Source organism: Cupressus sempervirens, chromosome 9 (genome assembly GCF_028749045.1).
Source record: "Cupressus sempervirens isolate cs-2001-9-10 chromosome 9, ASM2874904v1, whole genome shotgun sequence".
In the NCBI taxonomy this organism is placed as follows: Eukaryota; Viridiplantae; Streptophyta; class Pinopsida; order Cupressales; family Cupressaceae; genus Cupressus; species Cupressus sempervirens.
The window spans coordinates 416,917,153-416,931,253 of NC_143126.1; the positions used below are offsets into that span (position 1 = coordinate 416,917,153).

Here is a 14,101-nt window from a genome sequence, read left to right on the forward strand (position 1 = left end):
CTGGGTTGAAACTTACCAAGGATGATGAATCAAAGGAAATGGATCAGACATTGTATAGATCTATGATTGGAAAGTTGCAGTATGTAGTGCATATAAGACCTGATATTACCCTTGTAGTTGGTATTGTAGCAAGATTTTCAACAAAACCAAGTGAGAATCACATGATGGCAATCAAAAGGATCATGAGATATTTGAAAGGCACTAAAGATTATGGATTATGGTATAAACTTGGAGGAAAGTTGGATTTAAAAGTGTTCATTGATGTAGATTAGGCAAGAAACGTTGATGATAGAAAGAGTACAAGTGGAGGAGCTTTCTTTCTTGGAAAGAGGTTGGTTTCTTAGACAAGTAAAAAGAAAAATTGTACATCCCAGTCCACAGCAGAAGCAGAGTATGTTGTAATAGTAGTAAACTATTCTAATATTGTTTGGTTCAAATAGTTATTGGAAGTTACGAAGGAAGAAATAAAAGAACCAATTGTCATGTTTTCTGATAACACAAGTGCAATTAACATATCCAAAAATTCAATGATGCATTCAAAAACCAATCACTTTGTCAAAGAATTGGTTTAGGATAAGAGATCAAATTGGAATATGTCCATACAAAGGAATAAATTGCTAACATATTCACTAAACCACTACCTAAGGATTCATTCTTGTATCTAAGAGGTAAGTTAGGGGTCATTCCCCTATCTAAAGCTCACTAAAATACAATTTTAGTGGTACATCAATAGGAAAAGAGTTGAAGATCTATTAGTTGATGTAGCAAAGTAATGAAGACATTGCATATGAATTAGTACTTAAGGTACATTGAAATTCATTTGAGTTGTGTTGTATTTGGCATGTGTTGTCAAAGAGGGAGAGTTTATTGTCATACCTTTCTAAAATTTACAAGCAAGAGAGTTTATGCAAGAGGGAGAGATTACTATGAAAGAGGGAGAGTTTTCCTGTAGATAACTGAAGTTTGAGGTGTAAAATTCTAGAGGGAGAAAACCTTCTACTAGAGAAAGTATTGTTCTCAAATTTCATTATGCTATGACATGTTGTGTTGCCATCAATGCCAAAGAGGGAGATTGTTGGATACAATTATCCAATTGTATGTTGTCTTTAATATTATACAAATATCATACAATTCATCTGTTAGCACTTACCGAGCTTAGTTAGTTTGCAAGAAGATTTTTAGTGTCTACCGAGCATTCTCAGACTTTACCTTGTGCAGATAGTTGTTACCAAGCTTTCAAGGTTAGCAAAGGAAATTCAATGTCTACTGAGCTCACTCAGTCATCAAAGGAAAATGTGGTAGAAAATAGTTCTTACCAAACTCTCATGGTCAACAAAGGAAATTCAGTTCTTACCAAGTTCACTTGGCAGCCAAAGGATTTCGTAGAATTTGTAGTGTTAACCAAGTTGAGATGGTTAATTCGAGAAATTGTTTTTGAAGCAGTGTTTACCGAGTAGGGTCGGCTAGTAAAGAAATTTGAATTTATGATTTAATGCTTAATTGTTTTAAGTATTATTTCTTGCTAACTATGGTAATGATTATAGATGATTGTAACTTGGAATTAAGCTGACTTGATAATCTGAATGGTATATATGAGAGGTCAAGTTGTGAATTTTAAGTGTGATGAATTTGATGTGATATGAATGTGAAGGTGGACTGATTATTGTGAGAGTGAATTCTAAAGGATGACCAGAGATCATTAAGGAGCAACAAAGCTATATTTGATCAAGGAGGATCTAATGTTGTAGAATAGAAATCTATAATCAGCAAATTTAGTTGCATCTCATTCAGGTCATTTCATTGTTACTTTCTAACCATTGTAATAGTAATTCCTAAATCTCTTAATAGAGTTGGTGTAACAGCCATTTTGTAAGTCCTCTAACAAGGTGGACAGTTCCATTGAATTGTTCCAAAGACCTCTAAAAAGGCCACTCCTAACGGGGTGAATAAATCCTCTAATAGGGTCACACCTAACAGTGTGTTTTGTAACCTTTAACAAGGTTGGCTCCTAATAGGGCTCACTTCAGAAGAGTGAAAATTGGTAGCAAGTTACTTGGTGGTTTTTTCCATATTGGGTTTCCACATTAAATATAGTGTCTCATGTGTTCATGCATTTTACTTTCATGATTGCAAATCATTTCATGCATGTTTAGATCTGTTAAAGTTAACATTCATCACTCTTACCAAGTTACAACATTTTTGTGAATGTTTACTAAGTAATAGAAGTAAGTAACTTGTTTGACATCTAAGGGATCTGTGGATTTGTTTTTGTGGTAACTAATTCACCACCCCCCCCACCCCCCTTCCCCCCCCCCCCCCCCAAGTTACTCCATCTACATTTCCAACAAAAACCACCCTATACCATGTTTCTCTGTTGTAGTCCATAGTCAAAACTACACCATTAGGGTGAACCCACAATAGTGGGTTACACATTTTTGAAGGAAGAAATTCCTCTGAAATTGTGCAACTACGAATTTTCAATTTACTAGTTTTGATAGAAAGTTTTTATAAAGTTTTGATAGAAACTATCTAGTTGCTATTTTGAAACTTTAAAAAATACTAGTTTCTATCAAAAGTATTAGTGCCACATAGTTTTGATCAGAACTACATTAATAGTTTCAATCAAAAATTTCAATGTAGTTCTGATCAAAACTACCAAGCCTGACCGAGGTTTGTTAACCTCAATCTCAGGCTTACTAGTTTCAATCAAAACTAGTAAAAAAAGTTTTGATCAAAACTAATAGAAATTGAAATGTAAAGAATTTCCTGCAACCCCACATGTCATTTTTGATAGTGAGGCTTCAAATAGAGAGTTTCGATTGGAAGTGCAACACAGAGAGGGGCATCCAAAAATTATCAAACCTCAAAAAAGGTATGATTTTCCCCTTTATTCACCCATTTTAAATGATTTTAGTTTCATTTTATACAATTTTAGTTTCATTTTATATGTTTTTTGTTTCATTTTATTTATGTTTTCTGTATGTATGTATATATATCATGTATATGTATGTACATATATCATTTATGTATGTAAATATATATTATATTTATATGTGTATATATATACCATGTGTATACATGGATATATGTATATGTATATGCACATGTGCATATGTATGTATATATATGCATATATATGCATGTATACATGTGTATACACACACACACACACATACATGTATGTACATATACATACATGTATGTGTGTGTGTGTGCGCGCGCGCATGCATGTGTGTGTGTGTGTAGATAGATAGATAGATAGATGTGTGTGTGTGTGTGTGTGTGTGTGTGCATCTACGTATGTATGTATAAATGTATGTATACATACATATTGTGGATATACACGTACATTTAAATTTTTAATGTACACATGTGAACTTGTAATATATTAAAATTTAAGTTCATATATATATACATGTGTGTGTGTGTGTGCACATGTTTGTGTGTTTAAATCTTTAGCTTACCCCTAATAATAATGTCAATGAACTAACCCTAACATTAGTTCCAATGAGTTAGGTCATGATATGAACCCTAATATAAACTTCACCTTAAGGTCCTTGCCCAAATCTTAAGTCTAATTAAACCTTGACTAAAATATAATCTAATATATATATAGTCACAATCCTAAGCCTAAATGTCATTAACACAATGGTAACCCTCATGTAAATTTAATCCTAATCTTAACTATAAACATTATATATTTACCATAGAATTTACCTTGATTCTAACCATAACCATAGAATCTAAATCATAGTTCCACAATCCTACAAGTGTTTAATCTTAGTCATGTAGGATATAGCATAACCATAATTATATAAGTATTTAGATCTAACTTTAGTATGACCCTAAACATAAACCTTTAAACCTAAAGTCATATCATTTTAACCCTTGTTATCCCTAAACCTAACCATGATGTGAAGACTAGCTATAAATTTTTACAGCATTATCCTCACTTCTTAATAATAAAAAACCCTAATATGAATCCTAACTAAAATATTTAATCTAGATCTACACTAACCCTAAAAATTTAATACTAAAGATCCCTACACATTATATTAACCTTAACATTGATCATGATTCTAATGATATAGCTCTAAATCCTAACCACATTGTCCTAACTCTAAGATTAAACATGCAACTATAAACATAAATCTTAATCCTAATATTAAACCCTAACCCTAATTATATTAACTTACTCAAAATTTAACACTAAATCCTAAACCTAATCATAATTCTACTTGTAATGCTAACGTAAGTTTCACACTAGTATTAAACACTAAAGATTTGATTATATAAATATAATCACAACACTAACCCTAACTCTAGAACCATTATAGCTTACTCAACATAGAACACCATATTTGAACACACACTCCTAACCCTAGCCCTAAATATTTTCCCAACCTTAACTTAATGAAAATTTATCATGATTAAACTGTAATAATGGCCCTAAACTCAATTAAAATACTAAACCTTGACTATAAAATTAACCCTTGAACCATAATATAAACCATAACCATGATATAACATTAACCTTGAATGCCAACCTTAATCAAATTAATTCATGCACTATGAGACATGTGCAACAAGAACAATATGTAGTACTAATTTTATAACTCTAAACCTAACTATAACCCTAATAATAAGTATTAACCTAACCTTAATGTTTTAACTTTAAGCTTAACCCTAAAATTAACTCTAAACCTAACACTAAATCTAACTGTAACCATAGTCCTACTTATTTCCCTGGTAATCTTAGCCATGATCATGACAATATACCTATTAAATTATATAGTTCAAATCTAGTTCTATATTTAACCTAGTTATGTGTCCGGTAGTCCACCCATGTGATCTAGACTCTATCTCAACTTAATTGAAACAATTTTTCACACACAATGTACACATGTACATGTGTTATGTTTGTTTCATGTCTAAAAAATTCTATGTACATGTTCATAACATATGTTCATTTCATGTTTAAACACATATTATTTAATTCCATGTTTGTATGAATTATAGTTTCTTAAATATCATCAAGTACAAAAAATTTCAAGTTTATTAAATGCCATATTTTAATTTAGGATGTACAAAACACACATGTCATTCTATACATGTTATGTTCATTTCATGTCCATCCCACCTTAGGGCCTAGTAATTAATAAATTGGAAATCCTAATGGAGGGAATTGTGAAAATAAATGACAAATTGATAGAGTGGACTAGAGAGAAGAAGAAATGGATTGGAGCCAGTGGTTCTTCTACTAGAGCATCTACAAGTGCTACCCAAACCTCATCAATAGCTACTTCTACCATAGCTACTTCCACTTTTATATATATATGGCTCCTTCACAAACAATAGGTGGAGGGTTTGGAGATCAATCACTTGAGAAGAACATAATAAATTTTGAAGAAACTAAGGCAAAGAAAGAAAAGGAAAAGGATAAGGAAGAAGAAAAATATGTTGTGCCCACCATTAATTTAGACAAAGATGACAACCAGTTAGGAAACAACCCTTCAGAAGATGTACAAGGTGGTGATCAACAATCCTTGGACACTCCTTAGCAACAAGGAGATGTAAATCAAGGCAATATTCTTGAGCATCCTACTACTAAAATGGTGTCCTTTCCATTTTCTAACAGGAAAAAGGAGACTCCCGTCATAGCTAGAAAGCTATTTGATCCTTCAAATCTTGAGTCAACATTCAATGTCCTTCAAGATTATTCTTTGCTAGAGAAGACTATTGATAGCAAGTGAAGGAGAATGGAGGATAGCACCCTGCCAAAGAGCTTAAATTCACAAGCAAAACAACCATCACAACCAACATGTAAACAAAAGAACTAGAAGACTCTTTCTACTTTGGCCATAGATTTGGATGGATGGCACATGGTGGTAGAGGTAGGTAAACCACATAAAGAATAAATAATTGAGAGCTTAGCTCCTAGTGCTTTTTGAATAAAATCGGATGATATAGGACTCCCAATCCATGACTCTATGGTCAAAATATGGAAATCTACCAATTACAAGATTGAAGATAGATTGGAGTAGTTGAAAGTAGAAAAGAATACATTGAAGGCTTCCAACAAGGAATTGGTTGATTATATCAAAGCTATATTGGAACCTTTGGCTATAGTACTGGTGGATAGTGCTTCTCCAAGCATGTTTAATCCAAGTGCAAAGGAAAATTTAAAGATTTTGATGAAATGTCAGTAGGCGAGGAAATTTGAATAGATTGCTCCAAATTGGATTGAAGACCTTAAGTTAAAGGGTCCCCCTCTAATTGAGAATTTGGGCAATTTGATATTGGATGCACACAAATTAAGGAAGGCAATATCTTCACATCAAGTCTCAATGTTGACAAAGTCTAAGAAGCTTAAAGGTAAACTGATACTTGTCCAAGAAGTAATTGACATGAAAGGTGATGTGCCTTTGATCTTGGCATACTCTAAAATGGAAAAGGGACCTTGTTTCATTGGAAGAAATCAGTTAAGTTCAAACATGGAAGCCTAGTTAAAGCTAAACACGAGTTGAAAAGAGTGAATTTTGTGAAAAAGGTAATTGAGAAGGTCTATGTGTATCTTAAAAACTTGCACACAGAGTCACACATCAATACAAATAATCAGTTGCTCAACATTGAAAGGATGAAGGTAAAGTTCCTTGAATTCGTAGATGAGTCAACTAGCCATGCAAACTTTCAAGATTCAAATATTTCAGAGTTGGTTGCTATTAATGGAACTCTGAAAAGAGTGTTAGAGAAGCTCAAGTCTAAGGTTATCATAGTGGAGAATCTGATAGAGGACCACGACTACTAAGGGTGAGAGATGACAACATTTACATCCCAGGTGTCAAGGAGATAAGGATGATGCTAGAAGTATTGAGGGTAGACAAGTTTTTGGTGGTAAAGAAGAACTAAAGCATTGCAATGCTTTTCATGATGACATCCTAGTCTTAATTTTTCCATTTATCTCTCTCTCTCTCTCTCTCTCTCTCTCTCTCTCTCTCTCTCTCTCTCTCTCTCTCTCTCTCTCTCTCTCTCCCTCTCTGTTTCCTCTGTTTATTGTAGCTAAATATAGAAATTCTCCTCGCATATATACATTTTTTAATGGATGACTATCAGTCAATCATATTTTGAGATATTCCCATTCAAATGTTTTGAAATGTAATCATGTAATGTAATTGGCCAAATCTAAGAGGGCCTATATATGTAATTTTCAAATTTGAATAGTGCATCGGAAAACTTTTGTTGTGAATCAATTGTGTAGTTCCATCTACCTGGTTTTCTTGAGATTTTTTCTACTCATTGCATGTTAGATTAGATTAGATTTTTGTGGAATTGAAGGAAAATTATGTATGAAACTATTAATTTTTTGCTAGATTCCATTTTAGTAAAGTGTTAGTAGTTTAAAAGTACCTCCATTTTGCTCTTTTCATACAATTTTTTATTTGTTTTCCATAGTTTCATGTCATGACAGATTAACTTACTTGAGAATTGAAAGACAAATCTATGTGGAACAATTGATTACTTCTTGGATTCCATTTTGGTGAAGTGTTAGCAATAGGATCAACTCCATTTTTCTTTCTCATGTGTATTTATGTTTATTTTCCATGTTTGTATTGCATCCTCACATTCAATAGAGATAGTAATAGGATTAAGGGTAGATTAAAAGATAGAAGTAGGGTAAAACATTGGAAGATAGCTTATAACAGTCATTCTATTGGGTGTTGTGGACTATCGAAATCTTTCTTATTGCCTGGTTTTCTTGTAGTTGTGGGCATCTTGGTAATCCTCTATTGCTCTCAGGTTAAGAGCATCCCCCCATAACCTCCAGTCTACTAAAAATATAATTTATTGCAATATTTTCAGATATAAGGTAGTTGTACCTTTCAATTCAGGGGGAGGTGAAACTAGTGTGCACTGATCCATCATGTTGTTGGCATCCTTTTATTTTCCAACATTGGGCAATTTAAGAGTCAAGGTATAAATCAAATTAGGAGAAAAAATTGTTAAACAACACATTCATTGAGCATGGATGCAATTTCACGCTCCATTCATTTTAATAGGTTGACTTTTGCTCAAGGGAGATTAGCCAAATTGATGGCTAAAGATAGTAACATAAGCTAAATTTTTATTTCTATTCAATTCATGTTGATATCTCATTTGGACATCATGTAAAGAGAAGTGACAACTACAAAAGATTTAGTACAGAGAGATCCTCAGCTCTTCATTGCAAACAATTTGGTTGATCTAGCTACTTAACTAGAAATAAAGATTCACATTTTGGAATATGTTAGATCCAATTGGGATCATGCATTGGCCATGATTCTACACATTCACAAACCATTTTTGGATAAATATAATTTAACCCTAGTGCACTAGGAGCCATAAGTAACAAAAACAAGGTGGAATAAGAGATAATCAAGAAGATATGTGACAATGTACACTCATTTTTGCACTAAGAGTGTGCTAGAAGTCATGTATATATGATATTATGATGTATATTGTGAAGTCTTTATGAAGATTGTGTCATAGTCTAAGAGGGAGTATAATATTTTGTAATTTTGAATGAAATGCTAAATTCATGACAAAGTTTTTTTGCCACTAATGTCAAAGGAGGACATCATTGATCTCCAAGTCATGTTGCTAATTAGTTTCAAACACTTAGTCATTGATAAGGCATAGCTAGTCAATCATCACTGTAAGCAAGCCATTCCATTAAGGCCAAACAATGTATTTGATTTATGTAAATATCATGTATGGACCGAGAAATACTTACTATCAATAAAATTAGTGGTTGTCAAGTATTCCAATAGATACCGTGTAATAGTGTATACCAAGAAGTTAGTCTATGCCAAGCAATGTGAATGTTGAGCGACAACAAATAAATAATAGTTATGACTAAGTATTAGGGTGCTCTTATGCCAAGTAAACCAGTTTTGGTATATAAGTTTGAAATGGCATAAACACTTATGTAAATTATTTTGGCAAATTTCTATGCATGTTTTAATGATCAAGGAGTAATTCAAAGAGATGAATGTGCATTTTGTTTTAATAATTAATCCCTGGGGAAGGTAGGCAACCAATCATAAAAAGGGAATGCATAAATGTAAAAAGTGTTGAATATAGATCATTGATCTTGATCTAGAAGTTTCACCAATTACTTATTTAAGGAGGATCCAGACCCTAAATTAGAATGAGACAAAGGGAGAACAAAGAGAGAAATGTATGTGCAAAAGAGGATATGTTTGGATGTTAGGAGCAAAGACCAAGAAGAGCGACTTAATAGTGAAGTACATAACAAAGTTTTTCATATCAGAGAAAGGATCAAAAATTGAAAAGATGAGATCTATAATATAGCATCAAAGTGTTAATCAAAGGATAAAAAACTGATAGATTCTAACAAGTGAATCACGTTAAATCTCTTAATAGAGTGATCCTAATAGGCCTATGTAAATATCCTAATACAATGCTTACTTTTTTGTAAGTTTAAACCCTTTAATCAAAGTAAACTGAATAAGTCTTGTAAGCTCTTAACAGGGAAAGCCCCTCATAGGGTAGATCACCAGAAGTGATCAAACATTGTAGCCCTAACAGGAACACTTTATTGTTATAGTAGTGATGATTTGTGGGTGTCATCCCCACCCCAATTTTACCTTCACCTTAGAGAGTTTATGGGTAACCAAATCTTATATGTTATATGTTCATGATATACTTTCAAGCTTATCATTGTGATCAATAGATTAGATATGAAATATCATCTTAGTACTTGTTTATGTAATTTATGATATTGTTGAGATAAGGGTTGGTGGTGATAGTTTGATATTTATTTCAAATAATAAAAGAATATATAGATTTGGATTCACAACCCCCCCCCCCCCCCCCCCCTCTGAGTATCTTGCTTTCCCAATAAACTTGCAACACAAATGTGTTGTGAAAATAGGTAAATGTGTTATTATAAATAAAAGATGCACTGAAAAGAACTTGAAATGAACTATTACAAGTTCCAAAGCATTGACAAACCCATCAAAGTTGTTACTACAATTTCAAGAAGTGCTAAGCAGTATTTTAAATGCTCCATTTTACCAAATTTTTCTATTTTTTGTGATATATGTCCAAACTTGATTTAAAACTTTGAGTTCTCAAGATGTTTTAGATTAAGGTAAAAACAAGTTTTGAAGGGGACTTGAAACCCTTAACAGAAAAGCAAAAGATAAACCATGAAGCACCGCCAAGTTTTACAAGGACCTGAAACCTGTAGTTTAAAAGTTACAAAATCAAGTTTTACAGGGACTTGAAATTTCAAGCTTTGAGTTCTCAAGATGTGATTTTGTGAAATATAGGCATATTCAAACTCAAAAAACATTTTTCTTTAAAAAGTGAATTTCCAAGCAGAAGTCTAAAAAGTTAAAGGATTCCTAGCAATGGCTCTAAGCTAGTTGGTGACTATAAGGTTTTATTGAAGATTGATTTAACCATGTTCAGTTTTACCTCCCAATAAAGAGAGCTTTCCACCAATGCTAAAATGGTTTGGCACAATCCCTTTCAATCCTACTAGAGGAAGGCTATGTTTTGAAAAAAATTATCTCCACCCCCATCAAGAAGGCAAGTCTTTCATTTTAGAGTGAGTCAGATCAACCACTGTTAAAGTAGTTATGTATCTCAATTAGGGTTTCCCCTCTCACCAGCCCTGTTAAGGAGAATCTCAAGTAGTATGCCCTTCTATGGCTTTTCTAATCTACCTATTTAAAAACAAGGAAAAGATTTAAAATCAAAAGGAGGTCTAGGATTTTGATCACCATAAAATGATGAGAGCATATCCCTACTACCTTTTATTTTCAAATATGATAGACATGTTTTGTTAAATTTAAAGCCTTTAATCTAATGAGGAGATGATGCTTATAATTAGGCTATGTATTTCTTCATTCGTTAGCTTATTTTCATGGCAAATTTGGCTTTTTTGGCATTTTGATTCACTTATAAAGAGAAGAGCATAGGCCTAGTAGCAATTTTGAAATTTCAATTATTTTTTCCATTCAGGCTAGATTTGGAAAGAGAGAAGGCCACAATTTCAAATGCATTTTAATATCTGGTAAGTGTTGTACAGGAACTTTCAAATGTGTTTCAGAATATTGTAAATTGTGAAAAATAAGAGTGTAAAAGTGCTAAAATGACAAAAGAAATTTTCATATATGTTCTTACGAGTCCAAAAATATTTATGAGATTCATCTTCCTGAATGATTAGTGAGCCTCCAAGTGATTGAATCTACAAAATTGATTATTAAACAAAATCTATATACATGGATTAGAAAATGAGGCTTTAGAAAGGCCTCATGGTGGATGCCATTTTGTGTACAAGAAAATGTATATTCATGAAACTTTAGGATTAAGTGCTTTGAAGTGATAGTAAATATAATGATAAAGAAACTCAAATAAAAACTATCAAATAAGTCTTTCATTGATGTCTCATGTCTTTCTAACTAAAACAACAGTAATATCTCTCTCAAACATAGTATCTTAGTGACAATCCTAAAATAGGAATATGATAGGATGAAGATCAAACAATAATGCTCGACTATTTGAAAAAACTATATGAAAAATAAATCGGTAATTTAACAAGAAACAAACTTGAATTGCTTCAAACATGATACTAAATGATACATAAATGCTCTAGAATTACCTATAATTATGGTGCTTAATGACCTTGTTATCTCTTAGCTCTAGAATGTCTATAATTATGGTGCATAAAGCATAGGATCCCTTGCTCTTGAATGGCTTTGAGTTATATATTTTCCAAAAGGGGTGGTGTAGAGGTTAAGCATTTTTAATTTTAGAGTTGAATTTCGATTTCCAATAATAACATCTCACATGCAGCTTGAAAAATACTGCCAAGTCAAAGGTGGACGATGGTTATTTTGATATTATTGTTTTGTAATAAAGAATCTCCAACTCCAACATATCGGGCACACACACATATTATTGCTGTGTATGTGTATATGAAACATGTGTACCGTATAAATTGCACTCTAGCTTCTAGAACACCACACCTGGAATCCAATTACTTTTGTGAACTAGTGAACACCATAAAACATGGTATAAATTGACACGAAACTGGTGCAGCATGAACATCTAAAGAAAATGAGGAACTTGGTCTCTTCTTGGGAGCAGATGCTGCCCGGTTGGCTTGAACACGCACAGCTACAATGGGTTCAGTGGATTTATGCTCTCTGGCAGCTTTTCCGCTTGAATCCAATTATAATCTTTGCCTTATCAGTTTTGTCCTTTTGCCTCAGGCAATGCTACCACAAGAAAACTGTTGTTCTTTTGGGTAATCGCAGCGACTTTGGTTGCTCTGGAGATATTCGCAATTTAGCAAGAGTTAATATTGAGGCAGTACTAGATCCAGCAATCGATGGGTACTTTTGGCGAAGGGTGAAGTACAATGGATATTATTAAATCACACATGGTTGTGCTATAGAGGAGTTATCTAAAGTGATAGACTCGTGGGGTGAGGATATAATCTTTATTGAGAGGGTTATGCCGATATCTGATTCAATCTCAGTAGGCAAGCAGCTGTCTCAGACAGAGGCCTTCGAAAAGATATTCACAAAGAAACACCACTGCAGCAAAGCTACTAATTATGCCATCCCCGCATGGTTTGAATATGTTGAAGTGAACACCAAGTTTTGGGGAATTTTGAGCACTGTGCCTATATTGCTCCAAGCGAAGAATTATGTTAAGTTTTCAACTTTACTTAGTCTTGTGATTATTATATTAGATATCAATAGGCACTGGTTGTACAAGCTTTATGATAACCTTTTTGACAGGAGTACGATGTATGTTAAGCTTAACATCTTCAAGGAAAAGACGTCCTTGTATGTCTTTTTCTCTACTTTCAGCAATAGATGGAACTACAGTGATCTGCTTTAAAAACATGCTTATGTAGCACGAGCGGGGGAGTCTATAAAGTTGATTTATTATTGCAAACTTGAAAGATCAGAAGATTTAAAGGTAATTCGCTGGGTGCCAGATTATCGTGGATCAAAGCAAGGGCATGCAGATCTGGAAACATTTATGGGGATAGTGAAAGGTAGGGCTTATTGTGAGCTTAGGCTCAATTATATGTATGCTTATCCTGTAGCAAGATTAGGAAGGGATGTATATGTTCCTTGACAGCAAGATTAAGTTCCTCTGAAGGAATTCCTTCAGAGAAGATGTCGAAGAATATTGTGTGCATATTGTTGGAGACTACATGGCTTCATCCACCTTAGTCTGTATTATGCATTTCTGTGTAATTTGTTGAACCTGTAAAATGAATTTCTGCCTCTGTTATAAGCACTGTGGAAATTAGGAGAGTATAATAACAATATTTTTCTTGTTTCTATTCAAGTATGAATAAGATATATTCCCCTCCAAGATATGGAGGGATATGTGTTATGTTTATGGATTACTAAATATGTGCCTTGTTGATGGACTACTAAGTAGAACTCTAAATTATACAGTTTCTGTAAATAAGATTATATAGTTTGATAAATTAAAATTACGTGAAGTATGAAGTTTTGATGTCAAGGTGCATCATGACTATAGGTATTGTTGGCATTGTTTCCTACATTTTAAAAACCTAAACGTGCTAAATAAGATTTTCTTTTTTTGTCATGTGACTGAGTGGCTCATTGTTTTAAATAAAACTATGTGTTAAAGATCTCTAAGTTAATGTGATAAAAGAATATTTAGACCTTACTAAGGTCATAGAAAATTCTACTTTGACATATTTCAGATGTAAAGACTAATATTTAAGAGTGTAAAGGACTACAACAACTGTATTTTAATATATAATTAGGTAATTATTTGGAAACATCAATAGCATCTGAACAAAATCTATTTTTATGTAAAACATGATTAGCTTGTTTGAAAATGTAATAATGTGGTAATTTTAATCTTTTAAATAATTTATATTCATAAATGTTATAAAATTATATACTTGTCCATTTCATATATAACAAACCAATATAATTCAAAAAAAATCTACAATGCCATTTCTACCAACACTAATTTGCTACATAATGGAAAAAGGAAAAAAGCAAACATAAAGTTATAATCACAATGATAG

General features: G+C 32.7%; 1 pseudogene; it reads right to left on the minus strand.

Annotated features, from left to right (window-relative positions):
- The window catches only part of LOC149539066 (putative auxin efflux carrier component 1d), a 75,383-nt pseudogene extending 63,269 nt beyond the window's left edge, over positions 1–12,114 (minus strand).
- Between the last annotated feature and the right edge of the window lie 1,987 nt (positions 12,115–14,101).